The sequence below is a fragment of the Astyanax mexicanus genome, chromosome 23 (genome assembly GCF_023375975.1).
Source record: "Astyanax mexicanus isolate ESR-SI-001 chromosome 23, AstMex3_surface, whole genome shotgun sequence".
Taxonomy (NCBI): Eukaryota; Metazoa; Chordata; class Actinopteri; order Characiformes; family Acestrorhamphidae; genus Astyanax; species Astyanax mexicanus.
The window spans coordinates 1,019,214-1,039,587 of record NC_064430.1 but is presented as its reverse complement, the minus strand read 5'-3'; the positions used below and the strand labels follow the sequence as shown (position 1 = coordinate 1,039,587).

General features: G+C 38.8%; 1 protein-coding gene across 1 annotated transcript in view; it reads left to right on the top strand.

The window, feature by feature from the left end:
* The window catches only part of b4galnt4b (beta-1,4-N-acetyl-galactosaminyl transferase 4b), a 151,269-nt gene that overhangs the window by 81,182 nt on the left and 49,713 nt on the right, over positions 1 to 20,374 (top strand). The gene's annotated exons all lie outside the window — the stretch shown is intronic.

Below are 20,374 nucleotides of genomic sequence, written 5' to 3'. Positions count from 1 at the left end.
ACACCTCATTTCCAGAACACCACGCCCATCAGTGTAGATATATTCAGAAGCTCTGCTGCTGTTTAAACCAGGCAGGAGGAAGGAGTGAATATAGACTGTTAACAGTGTTAATCTGGTGTTAATATTCTGTGGGTGTGTTCAGTGGAACGCTGTTCTCTGTTGGTAGAAAGTGTTTGATTGAGCTGTTTGAAGTGTAATGATGAGTGTTGTGATCTGTGGGGAGCTGTGTTGGTTTGGGGGCAGTGTGAGTGTGTATTAATGAAGGCGAGGCAGTGGAGCGGGGTAGTTTGGGAAGTTTTGGGACTGATTTAGATGTTCTGCTCCTCTGGATGAACTCTTCCCTCGCGGCGGGCGCTCTCGCTCTCGCTCTCGCGTGCCTCTAATTCCCTCTTTCTTCACTGCTTTCAATTTAGCAGGAGATCAGATGATGCGCATCCTTCCCTCGCCATCGTTAATTTTTAATTTCTGATCCCCAGATGGAGACCTCAAAGCTGTGAAATCTACCAGGAGACACACACACACACACACACACTCTTACACACACACACACACACAGTGAATAGAGAACAGGCAGACAAAGACTACTGAGGACAGAGTATTCTGAAAGCTTTCTAACCATTATATTATTCACTCAAATTACTGTGATTTTGGTTGAATTAATAAAAGTTGCACCTTTTTGTGGGTGAAATATAAAAAATACTTACAGTCCTGTTTACCAGCCTGTTATTTTCCCTCAGAACTAAACACACTCTTTCTCTTTTTAAAGACGCTTATGTAAAAGCTCTAAGAAGCTACGCTTTTCGAATTGGCTGGTGCTCAACACTGAGATTGTAAAGACATATACCGTATTTTTTGGACTATAAGCAGCACTGGATTATAAGGCACATTTTAAGCGAAACTAGTAAGGAACAGGGGTTTTGCCATGTTTTTGCTGGAGTGCGAGACCTGTAAAGCTAAGCTAAGTTAAGTAAACAAAACTGTAATTATAGAAAACATATTTTACTAGTCAGACAAGTCAAATGAGTGCTGGATGTTAATCTACACAATCTAAAATGGTTTATTTTGGTGAGTGCGCCTCCGTTTATTTACAGTAAGCTTAGATTTCTAGATTTCCACTAAGGCTGGAGCATTAGCATTAGCGGCTAAACAGTAGGAGGCAATGCTAATGATGCTCCAGCAGTGCTAGCCGGGGTTAGCAGCAGGCAACAGGCCGATAAATACTCACCTCTGAATGACAAAAGAGCTAGCTCTTAGTGCGGATAGTGGCTAATGCTAATACTGCTGGAACTAAACTGAAACTCATGAAACTTTACTGCTCCTTAATACCTGACTGGTAGAATTCATACAAAAGGAGCATACATAATTTTTTGGGAAAATTAAAGAACTTTAATTGCTTATGGTGCGAAAAATATGGTACAAACATCCCACCCCTCCCACCACTACTGTGATTCCCCTGCATATTAATTGATAAATGCGACTTCATGACTCAGGAGACCCACATTAGTAGACTTAGTAGGCAGGAAGCTACCCCTTCCTGTATGGCAAACAGTGGGTAAACAACTGTATGACATGCTGGGCTTCGGGGACGTTCTTTCAGTAATAAAACTAAAGCTAAAATTTAAAGGCACTAATTTGTGTCTGGAAGGTCATTGGTTCAATTCCCTGGACCAGAAATGGATTTTATTCATTTAGATTTATCATTATTAATGCTTATATTCTTGGTTTAACTGATCTTTAAGTTTGGAGCAGCCATGTCCTAAAGGTTAAACACACTAGCTTTGGCCTGGAAGGTCATTGGTTCAATTCCCTGGATCACTAATGGATGTTATTCATTCAGTGTTATCATTATTAATGCTTACATACTTGATCTAACTGATCTTTAAGTTGAGAGCAGCCATGTCCTAAATTTTAAAAACACACTTGTGTCTGGAGGGTCATTGGTTCAATTCCCTGGACCAGAAACGGATTTTATTCATTCAGGGTTGGCATAAAACATGCTTACATACTTGGTCTAACTGATGTCCTAAAGGTTAAAAAAAACACTAGCTTGTGTCTGGAGGGTCATTGGTTCAATTCCCTGGACCAGAAACTAATTTTATTCATTCAGGGATAGCATTATTAATGCTTATATACTTGGTCTAACTGATCTTTGAGTTGGGGCAGCCATGTCCTAAAGATTATAGGCAATATTATGGGCCTGAAAGGTCATTGGTTCAATTCCCTGGACTGGGGATGGATGTTGCTCATTCAGGATTAGCATTATTAATGGTTACATACTTGGTATATATACTATATACAGAAAAAAAACACAAAACGTACACATTAGTTGTGTTTCTTTGAGTTTATTTATTTTTACATCTCTCTTTACTACTCCACCACTCCACAATTACTGTTAAAAACAATGGTAGGTTGCTCCTCAGTGGAGTAAACGCAGCAGCCGAGTCGGTGTTCCTCTATTACTGTGTGAAATAAATCACAGTAGACGTATTAAAATGTCATTCGTCAGCACCGGGTGTCACGCCGTACATTTTAATTGCTCTTGTCGGCCTTCTGGAGGCGACGTTGATTGCCGTGGAAGTCGGAGCTTTGGTGTGAGGAGCGTGAGCCACTGAATTATTCATCAGTCGGCCTTAACGGCAGCGCACTCTCGCGCACACTGAATGTCTGAGTGCCGTTAAACGGGGAATACTGTTATTGCCACTCTTCCAGGACAACCACACAATGGGGCCGGCGTTTACTCTGACGGAGCCGAGACAATCCCCTGGCACCGGTTCAAACTGCGGCAATAACGACATAAAGGCACTCAGTCTGGCGCCGCCTTAAAAGAGACCTTAAAAAAAAACACCTTAAAAAAATACATTTTGTGAAATTGTTTTAACCTATGGTTCAATATAGCAGTATTATCTTAAATATTAAACTGTATATTTTACATGGTAGACATCAAGCAGCGCATGCATAGATATTACATATTATAAAGTTGTAATAACATATAATAACATTTTTTTTTATAGTTGTGAATTGCAAAACAATAATGTTATTATTCTTAACTTTCTCTTGCCCCCAACTTGGAGATCAATTAGACCAGTTTAATAAGCATTTAAACCCTGAATGACTGAATGAATAACATCCATTCCTGGTCCAGGGATTTGATCCAATGACCTTCCAGGCCCAATCTAGTTACTCTAAACTTTGAGCCATTGTTGCGCCCAACTTAAATATAAGTTACACCAAGTATATAAGCATTAATAATTATAATACTAAGTAAATAACATTCATTCCTAGTCTAGGGATTTGAACCAATGACCTTCTAGGCCCAAGATATTTACTCTAAACGTTAAACTTTTAACTTAAAGATCAGTTAGACAAAGTATATAAGCATTAATAATGAAAATACTGAATAAATAATATCCATTCCTGGTCCAGGGAATTGAAACAGTGGCCTTCCAGGCCTATATTATGTGCTCTAAACTTTAGGCCATGGTTGCCCCCAACTTAAAGATCAGTTAGACCAAGTATATAAGCATTAATAATGTTATTCCTGAGTAAATAGTATCCATTACAGGTCCAGGGATCTGAACCAATGACCTTTCAGGCCCAAGCTAGTTACTGTAAACTTTTAACTTTTAACTTAAAGATCAGTTAGACCAAGTTAATAACCATTAATAATGTTAATCCTGAGTAAATAACATCCATTCCCTATCCAGGGATTTGAACCAATGACCTTCCAAGCCTATAGTAGCTTTTCTAAATGTTAGGCCTTGTCTGCCCCACACTTAAAGAAAAGTTAGACCAATTATATAAGCATTAATAATGTTATTCCTGAGTAAATAGTATCCATTACTGGTCCAGGGATCTGAATCAATGACCTTCCAGGCCTGTACTAGCTTCTCTAAATGTTTGGCCATGGTTGTCCCCAATTTAAAGATTAGTTAGACCAAGTGTATAAGCATTAATAATGATAATACTTAGTAAATACCATCCATTCCTGGTCCAGGAAATTGAACCAATGACCTTTCAGGCCCAAGCTATTTACTGTAAACTTTAAATTTTAACTTAAAGATGAGTTAGAACAAGTATATCACCATTAAGAATGTTAATCCTGAGTAAATAACATCCATTCCCTATCCAGGGATTTGAACCAATGACCTTCCTTTTCCAAGACAACTTCTTACGACTACATCTTCTTATATAGGATTTAATAATTCAAGTCGTAAATAGGTAATGACCACTAAAGACAATCTGAACAGAATTGAGTTGTTTTCTAAAAGTTTGCATGTAATACTTTTTGATATAGTTTTCTCCAGATAACACTTTCAAAGCAGAACTTTATCTCAAACTTCAAAGGTAATTTAAGGCAAACTCGTCTCTGTAGCATTGCTGTTTATTCTGCTATGGTCACATGGTCGGGGAGGGTTCGCTGCTCAGTTAAATGCTGACAGAGCTCGAGTTAAATCTGTAGTCAAATAAGCTCCTTAGGTGCAGAACAGCAGGGGACCAGAACTGTTCACTGTGTTACCCAGACACAGCATTTCTCTCACCTCTCCCTCTCTTTTTCTCTCTCTCTCTGTCACTCTCTCTTTCATCTACCACTCACTCCCCCTCTCTCTCTCTGAACCATTAAATGGTTTGTCTTGCTTCTCTATCAGAGTTTGCTAGTTTGATGTCCAAAAGTAGGCATTAATTAATAAGCCTTAACACAAATCATGAATGAATAACATCAATTGCTGGTCCAAGGGATTGAACCAATGACCTCACAGGCTAAAGCCAACTTCTTAAAATTAAAATTTAACACCATGGCTGTTCTCAACTTAAAGGTCAGTTAGACCAGGTAAAAAGCAGTGATGAACTTCAATGCTGACTAAATAATTGCCATTCCTTTTTCAGGGAATTGAACCAATGACCTCACAGGCCAAAGCCAGCTTCTTTATTTTTTAGACCATGGCTGCCCTGAACTCTTAGGTCTGTTTGTTCAGGTAAAGATATGTTAACTTAGATCCTGGCTGAATAATAATGATTCCTGGTTCAGGGGATTGAACCAAATACCTTCTATCTTGTAGCGTCTCTAATGTTTAGGCCATGTATAGTGATGTTTGTGTTCTAAGGTAAGAAAGAGCCTTTTAGCCAAAGCCAGTTTCTCTAACCTTTAGATCGTGTTCTCAATTTTAAGGTCAGGTAGATCAGGTAAAACAACAGTAATTACTTTGAAGGACATCCATTGTTGGTAGAGGGGATTGAACCAATATCCTTCCAGGCCAAACCTAGCTACTAAACCTAACCTTTAGACTATGGCTGTTCTCAACTTTAAAGATTAAGTAAAGAAACAGTAATTAACTTGAATGCTGACTGAAAAATGACCATTCCTGTTTCAGGGAATTGAACCAAATACCTTCTACATCCAGTCAGCTTCTCTGACGTTTAGGCCATGTAGTGATATTTGTGTTCTAAGGTGTTGTGTTCTAAACTTTTAGACCATGACTGTTCTCAACTTCTAGTTTGATGCCTGAAAGTAGGCATTCATTATTAAGTCTTAATAACTCAAATCCTGAATGAACAACATCAGTTGCTGGTCCAGGGGATTGAACCAATGACATCACAGGACAAAGCAAGCTTCTTTAATCTTTAGATTAAAGATTTCTGCCCCATGGATGCCCTCAACTTTAAGGTTAGGTAGACCAGGTAAAAAAAACTTAATTAATTAATTAATTTGAATGATATCCATTGTTGTTACAGGGGATTGAACCAACCTCCTTCCAGGACAAGGCCAGCTTCTCTAGCCTTTAGACCATGGCTGACCTCAACTTAAAGATCATTTAGGCCTAGTAAATAAGCATTAATAACTCATAATTCGCTGATCCAAGGGATTTAACCAATAACCTCATAGGTCAAAGCCAGCTTCTGTAATCTTAAGGTCAGTTTGAATATGTAAAGAAACATTAATTAGTTACAATCCTGAATAGGCTGAATAATGGCCATTCCGGGTCCAGGGGCTTGAACCAACAACCTTTTACACCCAATCTAGCTTTTCCAACCTTTAGGCCATTGCTGCCCCCATTGTAAAGACCACCTTTCTCTTCTTTAAACTCTCTCTCCCTCTTTTTTCTCTAAACCATTAAATATTTTGCTATGCTTCTCTATCAGTGCTTGTTAGTTTGATGCCCAAAAGTAGGCGTAGCGATGTGTGTGTTCTAGGCTAATGGCTCTGCCCTTACACCGAGAGGGGACGGCCCCGTCTGACAGGTGGAATATTCTGGTCTGGAATATTCTGGCTGTTGCCGGGCAGGGTCGCGGGATAATGAACCCCGGTGGAAAGTTTGCGGTGGAGCTGCTCTTTCAAAAAAAACGACATGCGTCTCTGGAGAGGAGAAGAATGGAGCTCGGGAGATTTGTTGTAAAGGAAGAGAAAGGTTACACAGAAGAGAACTGATAGAAAAATAGAAGCAAACCTGCGGAAATGTCAGATTCCCAGCAGCATTTGTGAGAATTTTAGATGTTTAGGAGAGTCTAATAAGTAGAGCATGTCAGATCTCTGATACCGGGTTAGTTATACATGATTAACATAAATCAAGCTTCCGTGCAGCTTGATTTAGGGCAGGGGTGTCAAACTCATTTTGGCCGAGGGCCACATTGGCATATTGGCTGTCCTCCGAGGGCCAGATGTAACTTATAAATGTAATAAAATGTAACCAAATGTAATATATGTAAATGAATGTAATTACTCCTTAATGTTAAATAACTCTCAATATATTATTTATTCAATCAAATATTACAGTTGCATGGAAAAAATGTTTGCTTGTTGCTCTATTAACATAAATCCTTTTAATTTGTCATGTCATGAAATCCAAAAACTCCATCAATCAAGAACCAAACTATTCAAGTGAATAGAAATGACATCAAGTTATATTAACTTTGAAATTATTAACTGAAATAAGGCTTAATAAATATAAAATCAAAAATTGTGAGCTGTTAAGAACATAGCATTTCCTCAGATTTAGCAGTTCCTTATCCAACCACTAGTCGGAGCTGCAGCAGCAGCACCACAAGCCCGCAGTCTTTACTGAGTCAGAGCTACAGCCCAGCCACGGGCTACAGGGCTCAGCTCAGCCAGTCTGGAGCGTTTTTACAATTTTTAAGTTCTTCTGTGTATGAAATCAAGATTTTTGTAACCGAATAATACAGCTCTCTACAGTTCATCTTTCAGCCCAATCAGCTAACAGCAGCAGTTTAGAGCGTGAGTCACTGCTGGGATTACATTATAAACAGGTCAGTTATCGCGCTGCTAACCTCAGGATGTTTATAACTACGGAGTTTAGAACACACCACGGCTGCAAGGTTAGACTGTTGAAGGCTACTGAAGACTATTAAAGGCTATTGGAGGTTATTGAAAGGGTTATTGAGGGCAGAAATCAGTACAGGCTGGTTAGATAAGTGATTCACCTCCTCGTACTTTGCTGAGGTGAAACTGCGACTAGCGCTGTCCCAGTGATGTTTATTAACGTCATTAAAACAGATTTTGTCAGCTATTGTCTTATAAATGTTTACACAGAACTTATATCTCTCCTAAAAAGCGTTTATTTTGGTCAGTAACACTCTTCGTAACACAAAAGGCATACCGGTCTTTCGCCTTGAAGCACAGCCGTCCGTCTGCATCAACTTCTCTTTTTCTGGACATTATGGGATAAACATTTATATGTCTCAATTCCACCCGCGAAGTTACACCTTCCCTCCGGCAGGGTTTCCACATCAATGACTACACTGCCGTGTAGTGGCAGTAAGCTGTAACTTTGCGGGTAATACAATCGACAAGCATTGTGGGAAATGTATTTTTTGGTCAAAGAACGCTTCTGACTTATTTATTATAGACACTAAGATCTTACAAGCTCTCGCGGGCCACATAAAAAGACGTGGCGGGCCACATTTGGCCCGCGGGCCTTGTGTTTGACACATGTGATTTAGGGCATGTCAGTGTGTCGTTGCTATCGTAACGACGGGAAAAGTACACCTTGCACAGCTCGAAACGCGTACTTACTTAATCATGGATGTGGTTCATTTTTGGTGTAACGTGAAATAATAAACCAATCACAGTGTCTCTTGCTCATCATTCTCTTTAAGAGTAGAACCAGGTGCGCTCTGACTCTTCTCAGCAGAGGAAACTGAGCTGCTGGTTGACGCTGTGAAGGAGCTCCAGCAGCTCATTTACGGGAACAGCAATGTTATTTTATTTACTATTCTGTTTATTGTTGATGTAAAAGTTGGGTTTGTGCTGCTGCTGTATGTTGCCAAGATAGCAATGAGCGTCTGACTGTTGATACCTGTCTAGGTTGTATTCAGTCAGTCATCTTTATTTTTATATTTTTTCAGATTTCTTTCTTTCTTTCTTTCTTTTGGTCTCCATTTTCTGCTTCTTTTCTCCTCTTTTCTCACGATTTTTTTCTTTTTTTTCTCTCTTTTCATCTGTCACTATCCACCTTTTTTATTCCTTCCCCACTTTCCTATATTTTTTTATTCAATCATTATTTTTTTGTCTTTCCTACTTTAATCTTTCTTTCTTTCTTTCTTTTGGTCACTTTTTTCTTCCCTTTGTCACTATACACCTTTTTATTTCTTGCCCACTTTGCTATATTTCTTTTATTCATTAATGAATTTTTTTTACTTTCCTACTCTCTTTTTTTACTTTTTCTTTTACCAAGACAAACAAGCAAAACTCCAGAAATGTACCTGAACACACCTCATTTCCAGAACACCACGCCCATCAGTGTAGATATATTCAGAAGATCTGCTGCTGTTTAAACCAGACAGGAGGAAGGAGTGTAAATACATTGTTAGTCAGATGTAAGATAGCGATGAGCATCAAAAAACCATCCCCTGAACAATTTATCATGTTATAATGTTAATATTTTTCTTATTATATTCAGGAATATGTGTCTCTGTATGATCAGCGCTCTGTATTGGGTTTAGATCTGTTAGTAAAAGACTGGAGTTAATGTATTTTCTCCCTTCAAACAGAGCTTCATCATATTCTGCCATATTGAATATTTGAAGTAGTGAATAATTGAAGTTCTTGAAGTGAGCGTCCAAAAGCAAATGAGTATAAGTGTTAGTGCTGGAGATCAATAGTTCCCATCATGCCTTTGGGTTGCCCTTCCCGCTGCAGGAGAGAGACGAGCAGGACGACACGTCTTTTCTTCTTCTGTCTTTATTTGTGGCATTTGTGGGAATATGACGGATCTTTGGGGTCGGTTTGGGTCATCCTCTCCTGACATTTGTAGAAATATCCAGTGTGTGTAGTGTGTGTGTGTGTGTGTGTGTGTGTGTGTAGTGTGTGTGTGTGTGTGTGTAGTGTGTGTGTGTGTGTATAGTGTGTGTGTTAGTATATTTCTAAAGGAATTTTAAAGGAAAAGCGAGGGTGTTTCATTCATTTCTGAATCTTGGTTTATGTAATTTATGTAATTATGGGAGGTAATTATGTTGATGAAGATGAGGATGAGGATGAAGATGTCTTTGTTAGGTATCTTTGCAGAGATAAAAGGCTAAAGCTTTAAAGGCTTTTCTTCATTATACTTTGATTATAATTTCCTTTGTAGTTCTCAAAAGCTATTGAAGTTTTTTATACACTTTATATTAACATTCATTTCACTGAAGTTTCAGCTGTTTAGAAATCTGGAGCGTAAGGGCTCTCACAGGTACCTGATTAAGCTTGATTAAAAACTTGATTAAAAACTTGATTAAAACCTGAATAAACTTGATTAAACAAGATAACTACATTTATTTTTTTTCCTTTAAGTGATTCAGAAATGGTTTTAAAAAGTTTTCACACCTGCTCATTTTTAGAGCAGTTAATTTGGTGCTAGCTCTTTATAATAAATAAAGTATATTTGTGTTTGTATTAGTGTTTAATGTATGGTTTAATATGTGGTTTCTGTGATCCCACTGTAGTACTATAAATCAGCCAATAAAAGCAGAGTTTACCTTTGGTTTTAAAAGCCCAACACAGGGGTGGAGCTCAGAATTCAGATCACTAATTGCACCAGATCACTAATTGTGCTCAAATCCCCGCATTCTCCACCAATTGTGATTTCAGCCTGTGTGAGTTGGAGATTAATGACCTCTCTGCTTTTCTCTTTTATTTTTTTATTTTTAATTTATTTTGCAGAATAAACATCTGTCAAAATCTCATACAGCAAAATGCCTATATCTGCTATATTAAGCTTAAATTATTAAATCTGTGTACTATATAAAAATATAACTAATAATAACTTATAGTTATGTGCACATTATTTAAGTATATTTTATTTTATAGTTGATTGCTGAAGTCTCTGGGTGAGGTCTTTTTTTCTGTGGTAAAGAAGAAAAAGTTATGGTATGTGGAATTTAGCTTAGGGTGTGCAGTGCTCATGGTGCTCCTGCATGGGTAATTGCACAGCTGTCGGTTGACTCCTGTCAGGGTTTTATTCAGTCAGTGGCGCATCTCTGTTTCCCACTGCCAAGATAGAAAAACACCAAGAAATTAACCTGAACACACGTCATTTCCAGACCACCATGCCCACTTTGGCGTTAATATATTCCTAAACTCCAAAACGCTACTTTAACAACGCAGGTGCAAGGCGTGAAAAAAGACTGTTGACGGGGTGTAAGATAACAGTGTGCATTGCGCAGGATGCATGATAGGGCCCAAAGTCATTTTTACACTTATAACTTTACACTCTTTGCAATGTCAAATGTTACTTTACTAAATGTGTAATAATGCCCTGCTAAGTGCAGTTTAGCCACTGACCTAGTCTAAGGATCTCTGTAAAACACCAAATCCACCGGAGATCCTATTTAAACCTATAGTTACCTACACACAGAGGTGGGTAGTCCAGGTCCAGAAAGTAAAAATCCACCCCAGGGTTTTGTTTGTTTTGTTGGTTGAGCCGAAGTAGAGCCGCCCAGGCAGTTGGAACAAAATCCCGGGGTGTATTTTTACTTTTAACTAGTGTAAACAGAACTGTTCTAAACATCTAAACACCTACCTATCTCAATTGTACTTGGCTGGTGGTGTTTTTCCTCCATAGACTAATTCTAACCATTTGTTTCTTAGCTCTGAATTACTGGGTAAAGTATATAAACACTGATGTGTTATTCACACAAATAACACAGGAATGAACTGCATGCTGTTCCTAGCACTGTTAGCTCCTATCTGAGCCAAGGTGGGCGGGGCCATGAATACTAATTCACAGGTTGATGTAGACACAGTGGTTTTCCTGATCGACTCGTTTTTCTGAATATTTTCTTTTACTAGCTGCTGCAGACAATGGAGGTTGAGGATAAACATCATAAACAACTCAGAGAGACCCACTGTATTTCACAAAGAACAAGAACAAGAGGATTTTAGCGGAAGGACAATTTTAAGTATTGTTGTGATTGTGAGAGTGCTGTGTAAATCTGAACAGCCCTGTTGATTGAGACGGGTTTTTATTGTTAGTTCTGGCTGTTTGCTCTCCAGTCATCTGTACATATTAAATGACTTGCTGACTGACTTCATAAGTGAGCATGTGGTGAATGTGAACTAGACAGGCAGCAGCCTGTTTTATTAAAGCTGATTTATTGCTTTTTTATTCGTTTATAGAGGATTTATCCAGCATCCTGTTGAACTCAGGCTCTGGATCATGGTGTTCAGATGAGTTAACAGATCAGACCGTCGGAGACGGGCTGGAGGAGGAGGATTTAACTGGATTTTACTCATTTTGCTTTTGTTCTGGACAGGGTTAAACCTGAAGCCAACAATTAGACTCTGAAGTCTGCAGTGTCAGAGTGTCGAGAGCGGAGCTGTAATTATTGTAATTGCCGGACGAGTTTAGGAAGCTAAAACACCTTGTTTAAGTAGTGAGAGTACTTAATGAACACGAAAGGCACTGAGCCAGAGACGTGATTAGTGAGGAAACCGGACACTGGCTTCAGTATGAATGAGATTTCTGATCTATTTTATTGTCAAATTTTACAGTAAATGTTTATTCAATTAGATTTTACTCAGCGCATCTTCAGTAGGTTTTACTACAACAATGCAGTGCCACATTCTCCTGTGGATTTTATTATTTACTTAATAGTAGTAGAAGTCATTTTAAATTCTGTAGTAATGCTTACTTGCCAAATATTTTGTTTATGGTAGTATTAATTAGTAATTAATTTACATGGCATGCAATTTCCAAAAAAAATAAGATTTACTTTACAACTTTACACTTTACAACAAGATTTTTAATAACAACTGGTAGTGCTAATGCTAATTCTAATGCATTAAATCGTTCACATTCATGTCGCATGTCCGTGGAATGGATATGTATCCGATTTAGAACCACATATCAAAGTGACTCAAATCTGATTTTAAAAAACAGGATTTGGCACGTTCACACAGCCATGAAAAAATCAGATCTAAGCCACACTGAGCAAAAAAATCATATTTGAGTCACTTCAACCTGATAATGTGAACATAGTCTAAGACGGGACCCGCATTCTCCACCAATTTTTTTTATCTCAGACTGGGGAGAATGACATGATTAGAGTTTAGAACAAAAACATCCTGTTTTTTGAGGCTCTTATTCCTTAATAAAATGTCATGTATCCCCATGCCAATGAGCTTTTTTTAGTTTTAAATCTAAAAACGTACATGTACTCTCAGGCCTTTTAATGTTTTTAGTAAGTTATAATGAATTATCTGTATGTCCAGGATTAATCTGAATCTTGTTTGCTGATACTACTTTTATTTACTTATATCTTATTTGTTGTTTAGTCTTATACATTAAATTGTTTGTACTTCTGTATTGTACAGCACTTTGGTTGGCCCTTGTGGTTTTCAAATGTACTTTAGAAATAAATTCGACTTGACGTTGTAAAATTATTTAGAAACACTGTAAAAACATTTTAGAACCATCTCTGTTCCAGAGAATTAGTTTTCCTCCCTTTTTAACCAATTTTGTTGTACTGTTTTCCTGTGTTTATGTTTTCTTTGGCATTTTGCATGCACAGTGAATTGTGGCTAATTGTGCACAATGAAGGATACATCAGCTGCGTCTCTCAGATTTTTCTAAACGTTCTACGATGCATTCTATACATGTTACCTGCTACTCTTTTTGCCTTTTTGGCATAATGCCGCTTTAACCAGCAGGCCAGACGAGGTGGCATCATTTCGGTGTTCCGTCTGCTTTATCTCTCCACTTTCATCACTCAGTCTGCCTCCGTTATTGAGAGGAAGCCTTTCAGATGGATCCAGGCAATTAGTCAACCAATTAAAAGCCCATTGTACCTCTCTGTGTTTCTCTCTTCCCCCCTCGCTCTCCTCCATTTGTACATGCTGCTATCTCTCTCTCCATCTCTCTGTCTGTACTCTCTCTCTCTCTCTCTCTCACTTTGTCTAATCTGAGCTCGATCGCCCATCCGTTTCTGTCTGAGCGCTTCTTTCTACTTCCTGTTGTCTTTGTTCTTCCCTGACAACAGCCTTCAAACAAATAGAGACATCTCTCTGTCTTACATCACAAAACGTACCATCACACAGGAGTTTATCAGCAGGGGATTTGTTTGTGTATCTCAATCTCTCTCACACAAACACAACATACAGGGGTTGGAGAATGAAAGTGAAACACCTGGTTTTAGAGCACAATAATTGATTGTGGTGACGGACAGTTCTGGTGGAAACAGGAGAGTTGAGGTACACATTGAATTCTGCGTGATTTGATCAGCTGTGGTTTTATGTTTTTTGGATACAATCCGGGTTAACACCCGAACATCCCTTTCAGACAGCTTCCTCTTACAGCGTCCACAGTTAATCCTGTTGGATGTGGTTGGTCCTTCTTGGTGGTATGCTGACGTTACCCTGGATACCGTGGCTCTTGATGCATCACAAAGACTTGCTGTCTTGGTCACAGATGCTCCAGCAAGACGTGCACCAACAATTTGTCCTCTTTTGAACTCTGGTATGTCCCCCATAATGTTGTGTGCATTGTAATATTTAGAGCAGAACTGTGCTCTTACCCTGCTAATTGAACCTTCACACTCTGCTCTTACTGGTGCAATGTGCAATTAATGAAGATTGAACACCAGGCTGCTCCAATTTAGCCATGAAACCTAAAATCCCACACTAAAATGATAAAAGGTGTTTCAGTTTCATTCTCCAACCCCTGTATTTACATACAGTTGCAGGAAAAAGTATAAGAACCCTTTGGGATTATACTTGGATTTCTGCATAAATTGGTCATTAAATGTGTTCTGATCTTCATCTACGTCACAACAATAGACAAACAAAGTCTGATTAAACTAAAACCACACAAATCAAAAATAATATGTTTGCATGGTTTTATTGAGCACAACATGTTAACATTCACAGTGAGGGAAAAAAGTATGTGAATCCCTAGAGTAATGACTTTTCTAAGAGCTAATGCGCTAATTGGAGGCAGGATGTAATGAGATATGATGGATGTGTTGGTTAAAGCTGATCTGCCCTATAAAAAACATCAACACACCAGTTTTGAGTTTGCTGTTCTTAAGAAGCTTCTTAATTGCTTGATGTGAATCATGCCTCACACAAAAGAGCTCTCAGAAGAGCTACGTTCAAGAATTGTTGACTTGCATGAAGCTGAAAAAAGGGTTACAGAAGTATCTCTAAAAGCCTTGATGTTCATGTGTCCACGGTAAGACAGACGATTTACAAATAGAAAAAGAAGAAAGTTCAGCACTGTTGCTATCTCTAGGCGTGGTAAAGTCCTGTAAAGATGACTGCAAGAGCACAGTGCAGAATGATCAATGAGGTGAGGAAGAATCCTCTGAGGAAGAGTGTCAGCTGAAGACTGAATATAGAAATCTCTGTCACATGCTAACATTTTTGTTGACAAATGTTACGTCCCTTTAGTTTTGGAGATCTGTTTCTTTCTGTTCTCAGGTTGGCTGCTTTGGTGATTGGCTGCTCTGTTGGCAATTGGCTGTTTGTTGCTCCGCCCATGCTCGCATTCTATTGGCTGGATCTACTGGTGGGAGATTTGAAAAGCCTCTTTGTCTGAGAGTCCAGGGAGCTGCACCTTTTTCCTTGTCTGAGCCGACATGTGCTGCTCCAGTGAAGGCCCACCAGCACAGACCAAACCTGTTTGTATTGTTTTGTTTGTTTGCTTATTGTTATGTTAAGTTTTTAGGATTCGTAGGGGTGACCTGCCTTTTTTGTTAATACCTTTTGTCTCTGTTTTTTGAAGAGAGTAGGCAGGGTAGTTTGTTTGTATTTTATTTTCTTTTTTACAGGGTAAGTTAAATGTTTTCATTCTGTTTAGATGATTTTGTTTGTTGTTTTGGCCTGGGGTCACCCTGAAGTTATTGAATCCTGTCTTTTTGTGTCCCTTAAGTTTTGAAGCTGCAAAATGGTCAAATGTGTAATTTAAGAGCAAAATAAAATTTTACTTAATTATTTTGAGTTGTTTTTGCTTGGTCTAATGCTGAGTGGGCACTCACTTGAAACCTTTATTGCGTCCTACCCCTAGGGGACGTAATAAATGGGGGCTCGTCCGACGCTTTTTCTGGTGTAATGTGGGTCCCTTGCTGGTAAGTGAATTTTTATTTTTTCTGATTGGCAGTTTTTTCTTGTGGTGGGAGAAGTTTAAGTATGTTAGTGGTGCAATATGGATTTTAGTATTGAGGCATTTCGTCAGAATCCTTCTTTGGAGGCTTTGTGTAGTTGCCGTAGGTCTGATTTATTGTTGATTGCAGATTTTTATGATATTTCTGTGTCTAAATCAGCTACTAAACAGGCAATAATGGAAGTAGTACAGGAGGGGCTAGTTTCTGCTGGGGTTTTGCCTTCTGAAGTTGTTGGTTCAGAGCCAGTGTTAGATACAGCCAGTCTTGATTCATCTAAACTTTCTGGTCAAGCTCCTGTTTTACATCCTCTTATTGGCTTAGGTAATGAAGATCTTAAGTTAGCTATTAGATTAAAAGAGCTTGATTTGCAAGTTAAACTCCAGGAGCATAAATCAGCTCCTATGTGTTAGGCAGTATGAAATGGAGAGTGGAGATGCACATGGAGCTGGAGTTGCCTCTCCTGCTCCCTGTGTAGCTTTGTCTCCACCTATACCACCCTCTGTAGTCTTAGCAAATACTACTGTTGCCTCACCTGTGTTACCTTCAGTAGAAACTTCAAGTTTTATATTATTAAGCAGATTATTTTGGTTCCCACAATCAGAGAATCTGAAGTGGATTCGTATTGTGATGCTTTGAGCGCATAGCTAGTGCTTTGAGTGGGCCAAAGGAGGTTTGGCCACTCTTGCTGCAGTGCAGATTGACTGGGAGAGCTCAAGAAGTCTGTTCTGCATTGTCTCTTGAGGATAGTTTGTATAGTGTTTGCATTTAAAAATTGCCAATCAGATGTTTACAGAGTTTGCTCATGAAAAAGCAAACCCTTTTGATAACTGGATTCAGTCCAGCAAGGTGACAAATTTTGAGCAGCTTGGTGAACTCGTTTTATTGGAGGATTTAAAAAAATGTGTTGCTGAACAAAATTGTGACTTATTTGGATGAACTAAGATTTCCTCTGTAGCATAGGCTGTGGTGTGTAGTGATTAATTCGTTCTTACACATAGGGGAAACTTTGTTTTGCCTCCCAGGTAAAAATTTAGTCCGGAGAAAAGTGTACCCAAATTTAGAACCGCTAATATGTCTCCTCATTCTGAAAGTCGGGAATGTTACTTCAAAAGCAATTGGTTTTGTTCAGGTTACTTGTGATTCTCTGCCAGATAGACAGGCCCTTGATTCAGCGTATGAGTCTTTTAAGCATGTAATTTTGGATTGTGTAAGCCAGTTGTCGCTAATAAAATCAGTTCTAATCTTGTAAAATGTATTTTAAAGCACAAGCAGTATTCTAGTCATGTTTATTTTTCCGTATCACTTGCAGACATTTGAAAGAGTACATTTTGTTTTTTTGTTTGTTTAGGTTAGGTTTGTAACTAAGTTGTTTATTTGTAGCCTTGCCAGTACCTAGACTTAGCTGTTCAACCATTATTTTTTTAACTTTGTTGTGTAAAGGAATTTCCTTTTCACAGCAAGGTACTTCATTCGTTTTTGCTGTTTGAGCCAGAGAATAATTGTTAGGGCACTGAACGCCTTCATTGCAGTGGTAATGGGGCGGGAGTTGAGTAGGATCTTGCTTCCGGGGAAGAGGATCTGAGTTTGAGTAGGATCTTGCTTCCGGGGAAGAGGATCTGAGTTTGAGTAGGATCTTGCTTCTGGGGAAGAGGATCTGAGTTTGAGTAGGATCTTGCTTCTGAGGAAGGGGATCTGAGTTGTTCATACAGTCTTTTCACATTTGAGGATGTGGTTTGGCTGTTTGGATTTTTAGTTTGTCAATCTCAACATTGCAGTGGTGATGTGGTAGGATTTTCAGTTAGGTTGTGATATTTGGACTAGTGTTTTTGTTTGTTTTTAGATGTACATGTTGAGTTCCTAGTTTGTATATTTGTGTTGTGCTAATTTTCTCTGGAGATTTCTGTTTGATTTCCAAGCTCATTGATTTGAATGTTAATATGCAAGTGATTTAATTTTCATTGTTTTCATTGTTTCATTGTCTGTTTTTAAGATGTTTCTTTGGAAATCATCATAGGTTCTTTCATAAACTTGGACATTTATTATTTGTCTAATTTCTTTGTGCCAAAGCCTCCTTGTGGTTTGTTTCTGCACTGATTATTGAAAACTCAATGCTATTACCAAACCAGATTCTTTTTCTCTGCCTTGTATGGAGGACTGTGTTGCCACAAGATTCATTGTGTGGCTAAAGTTTGTTTTTGTCAGCCCAGACAGTTTTCTGCAGTACACAGTAACGTCCTTTGGGCTTCGAAATGCTCCAGCCACGTTCCAACGGCGAGTCAGGTGCTGATGGGGGTTTCAGATTTTGAGGTATGTCTGGATGATATTGTCCTTCATTCATCAAGCTGGGAGGATCATCTGAAGACACTTCTCATTGTGTTTGATAGACAGCATCAAGCCTCTCTGACCCTAAACCTGGTGCAGGCCATTTGGGGTTTTCCTGTGCCATGCACCATGCAAGACCTTGAAAGGGTCTTTGGTGTACTAACATGGCTTTTGCAGAAACTTTTCTGATTTTTATTCTCTGACAAATGACTTCGATCCTTCTATGAATTTGTGGTCCATGTCCTGTCAAATTGCATTCAATTCTAAAAATGTTTCTGTAATGTTCCTGTGCTTTCTGCTCCAGATTTCTCATGTCCTTTTGAAGTTAAAGTGGATGCCGGTGTGACTGGAGCTGGTGCTGTCCTTCTACATTTGTGCGGTATTGATCATCCAGTCTGCTATTCAAGAAAAATTCTCCGGCATTACGAGATGGACGTTAATTTTTCAAGTTTAACCTTGAAATTTGCAATAAAAGAGATCTGGAAATGTTCTGGCAGATGCTCTTTCTCAAGCTTCAAGTTAGAATCACATGGTATGTTGATTTTGGTGGTGGGGGTGTTACGTCCCTTTAGTTTTGGAGATCTGTTTCTTTCTGTTCTCAGGTTGGCTGCTTTGGTGATTGGCTGCTCTGTTGGCAATTGGCTGTTTGTTGCTCCGCCCATGCTCGCATTCTATTGGCTGGATCTACTGGTGGGAGATTTGAAAAGCCTCTTTGTCTGAGAGTCCAGGGAGCTGCACCTTTTTCCTTGTCTGAGCCGACATGTGCTGCTCCAGTGAAGGCCCACCAGCACAGACCAAACCTGTTTGTATTGTTTTGTTTGTTTGCTTATTGTTATGTTAAGTTTTTAGGATTCGTAGGGGTGACCTGCCTTTTTTGTTAATACCTTTTGTCTCTGTTTTTTGAAGAGAGTAGGCAGGGTAGTTTGTTTGTATTTTATTTTCTTTTTTACAGGGTAAGTTAAATGTTTTCATTCTGTTTAGATGATTTTGTTTGTTGTTTTGGCCTGGGGTCACCCTGAAGTTATTGAATCCTGTCTTTTTGTGTCCCTTAAGTTTTGAAGCTGCAAAATGGTCAAATGTGTAATTTAAGAGCAAAATAAAATTTTACTTAATTATTTTGAGTTGTTTTTGCTTGGTCTAATGCTGAGTGGGCACTCACTTGAAACCTTTATTGCGTCCTACCCCTAGGGGACGTAATACAAATCAATAAATGCAATAAGGAAAACATCAAACAAGAATGGAGTTGATGGGAGGACACCACGGAGGAAGATGCTGCTGTCCAAAAAAAAACATTTTTTGCTGCAGGTTTGAAGATAAATAAATATACTGTGGACAGATGAAACCAGAATTGAGTTTGAGTTGTTTGAATGGAAAACACAAAAGGCACAGCACACCATCATCAAAACCTCATCCTAACTGTGAAACATGGTGGAGGGGGCATCATGGTTTGGGGCTGCTTTGCTTTGCTGCCTCAGGACCTGGACGGATTTTGCTGTCATCAATGGAAAAACAATGGAAAATTTTTGCATGAAAACTAAAGACCATCTGTCCTCCAACTGAAGCTCAACAGAGGATGGATGATGCAACAGAACAACGACCCAAAACATAGAAATAAATCAACAACCGAACGACTTCAACAGAAGAAAATAAATAAATACTCCTTCTGGAGAGTCCTGACCTCCTGAACCCAACTGAGATGCTGCAGCATCATGAGCTCAAGAGAGAGATTCACACCAGATATCCCATAATATTATAGCTGAACTGAAACAGTTTAGTGAAGAGGAATGATCCAGAATTCCTCCTGACCGTTCTGCAGCTCTGATCTGCAGCTACAGGAAACCATTGGTTGAGGTTTTTGATGATAAAGGAGGATCAACCAGTTATTAAATCCAAAGATTCACATACTTTTATTTACTCTCACTGTGAATATTAACATGCTGTGTTCAATAAAATCATGACAATATATATCATTTTTGTGTGGTTTTAGTTTAAGCAGACTGTGTTTGTCCATTGTTGTGAATTTATGCAGAAATCTAATCCTTTGAAATAAAAAGAAATTTACAGGAGGAGGTAAGTTTAAGGTTTAAGCTTTAATTTTAATGGAGGTCAAGAAAAAATATAAGTTTTAGGGTATGCAATAAAAAGAGTGTATACACAAAGTACTATATCTTGGATATCTGACTCCAGGTGTGTGTGGGATTGTGTGATTGTGTGTTTGTGTGTGTGTGTGTGTGTGTGTGTACAATACCCCAGCCTTCAGCTTTATCTTCTTTCATGGTGCTCAGGTGCTTCCCGTCCTCGTTTTCGCACCATGCGCTGCTTTGTAATGTGAATTCTGCTCGACTGCTTTCATCAAAAGATCCTCGCCATCAAACGCCAAGCCAGATTCAGCAGCAGACGAGGGGAAGCGAGGGGGAGGCAGGGGATTGGCTGACGCAGGACCGCTAACGCATCTGTTTGTACT